The following is a 2,717-nucleotide window of genomic DNA, read 5'->3' as shown; positions in this document are numbered from 1 at the left end:
GATAGTATTCAATTATCAACTTTCTTTCAGAAAGTTTTAAATCTCAAGTTTGTAACACTGGAGTAAAATGCGAAATATGGCATGGACATTTCAAACATGAGAATTATCTTCAAATTACCCCACATTATGATCCCAACCATTGAATGAGTGGGCCTTTCTAAAACTTGCTGTCCAACTATTTTTGGGCACTCAGAAACATCCAACCAGTAAGATATTACAATGTGTGACCCATAGATTGGTAGATTTGGAAAAGCCAAACAAATGCACCAAATGGACAGAAAAGATAGCTTATGTGTTCAATGTCTTGTGCATCTATTTTTATTTCATGTTGGGAAAACACTACTTTTGCAATTGGTGCAATATTTGAATGGAAAGTTCTGTTCTCGTACCTTATGTTATATTGGTACATGCAGCTATATGTTGTTGCAGAAGGCTCTACCCATGTGTGGGCTTAGCAAACTTCACCTAGAAAATATGCCCAGGTCCAAGAATCAGGTTGGTGTCAAACTAGGTGAGCTAAATGTATGCTAAAGAAATGGTAGGGAAGGCGGGATTGTGACCTGCACCTGCACCTGTTGGGCAGTTTTGATCATGGACCCATGTAAACTCCCCGGTGAAGCATTGTGAACCTCCTTCCGAGCCTACACTCTAAATAACTGTTTCATTTTGAATGAGCATATTACATCCAAACATAGATAAAGTATTAATACATCTCAAGCATTACAGAAACAACTCATTGTATTGAAGTACTGAACATTAGTAGCCAAACCAAACCACAAAAGAAAAAAAAAAAAAAAAAAAGAGAAGTAAGGTGCATCTCAAACACAGGGCAAGATTGATTTCAGGGAAACTAAATGATGCTTGATCAAGAGAGTGCTTTGATTTGATAAAAGAATGTATCAGATGGAACCACCATTTGGTAGCCCATGAGGGGCCCCATTATCAAATCAATCTAAGATCACCCTTATCAGATTGATCCTAACCATTTGATGAAATTAGACAATGCAACTGATGGTTCTAATTTAACAGGGACTGAGTTGGATGGTTAGGATGGCGTGATAAGGGGAGATTATGGGAGTGTCTCCCATCCACAATGGGGCCCATCATAGAGCTGACTTGGGCTCAGTTTGCTGGGAAAAGCTCGATTGACCATTATATAGTTTACTTGATGATTTCAACAGTCATTTATTTAGTTATTCAAGAAAGCATAAGCAGCATGCATGACTAAAATTAACGTTTACTTGTTTATGTGAAATTTAAAAGAGAAACAGAAAGGGCTGGCTTTGATTATGTGAAAATTGAAATATTTTTGTTTATGTGAAATACTTGCACATGTAAATATGTAATGGCCTGTCAAGCTATTGGAAAATTCTTTTTTCCCTTCACTTGTTTTTGTTTTCCTTTTTTTTAAAAAAAAAAAAATAGGTAATAAGGCCTATTATAAAAGAAAGATAACCCCTTGAGAAATATATGCTGAACTAAGCACTTCACCTCAAAATCTAGGGATCGGAGGTGAAAGGAGAAGTAGATCTCTGAATTTTTTGCCCTTTCTTGTCTCTATACTACCATCTTCATTTCTATTTTCTGGTAAGGATCATAACCAATGAGCTTAAAATCGGACACCACAAACGAATCTATATCCTTCTTCTGAGTATTTATCTTCAGAATCTGTGTATTTTAGGACACAATGGATAATAAGATAAAAAGTAAAAACCACTTGATTAAAATTCAATTCAACGTATCTCCATTTACTTACTGGGAAAGGTTTAGGGAGTTTCTGAAGCTGCTCCTGCAGAGGCCTGACATGATTTCTATAGACATGAGCATCCCCAAGGACATGGATGAAATCACCGGGAATAAGATCTGAACATGAAGAAAAGAAATAGAATTAATAAACCTACAAATAACATGGAGGAGACATGAATTGGGGGGAGGGGGAAACGCAGGGGCATTTTCACACCTGGCTCGAGTGGGGTGGCCTGTGGGATGCAGGGGCACACTCAGGGTAGGCGGCCCGTGTAAAGCGGGTGGCTCATGTGAAGCGTAACCCATGTGAAGTGGGGCCCACGAGGAGGGTTCGGCTAAAGTGTTAACCCTATGAGACAGAAAGGTGCATCTCAAACACATCTAAAGTGACTTGGACTAAGCCACTGTAATCATTTCCTCGAGGGTGCCTATGTGGAGAAGTAAAACCAGCCAACAAGAATGGCATTAAATACTCTCATAACTACCATGCCTATGTATCATCGATTTCACTTTTTCGAGTTTAAATATCTAAAATTTCAATTACAGTTGAAAGAAAAAAGAACTTTTAAGATCTCCAAAAAAAAAAAAGAAAAAAAAAGGGAAAAAAAAAAAGAAGAAGAAGAAGAGTTTTAAGCTTCTTCTTTTTCCAGGACATCAACAGGATTTTGTAAGTGAATAGGCTCAGTGACCACTTGATGTATATAGGTAAATTATCTCCATCACTAATTTTTGTGAGGTAAGCTTTTATTGAATGCCTTTTCTGTCTCAAAGGCCTTTTTCCTAGAAAGATGTCCTAGATTTTATCAAGTCCATTTTTTTATGTAGGTCAATATAGGTTTGTTAGGACCCAATCAATTGCCACTTGATTCAAGTGTTATAGGACAGTCCACACTTCGAAATATGAAGTATTTGTGAAGCATCCAATGAACCAAGCCTTCGAAGTAAAAATTCAACAACTATTTGGCAAGTGG

General features: G+C 37.4%; 1 long non-coding RNA gene across 1 annotated transcript; it reads right to left on the bottom strand.

The window, feature by feature from the left end:
* Positions 1–1,165: 1,165 nt before the first annotated feature.
* On the bottom strand, positions 1,166–2,090 carry LOC131256542 (uncharacterized). Its single transcript, XR_009176875.1, has 2 exons — positions 1,757–2,090; positions 1,166–1,668 (listed from the first exon to the last, which is right to left on the bottom strand). It is a non-coding gene; the product is annotated as an uncharacterized LOC131256542 (long non-coding RNA).
* Between the last annotated feature and the right edge of the window lie 627 nt (positions 2,091–2,717).

This window comes from Magnolia sinica, chromosome 9 (genome assembly GCF_029962835.1).
Source record: "Magnolia sinica isolate HGM2019 chromosome 9, MsV1, whole genome shotgun sequence".
NCBI lineage: Eukaryota > Viridiplantae > Streptophyta > Magnoliopsida > Magnoliales > Magnoliaceae > Magnolia > Magnolia sinica.
Note: the sequence above shows the minus strand (reverse complement) of the source record. Positions and strands in the feature narration are given on the sequence as shown.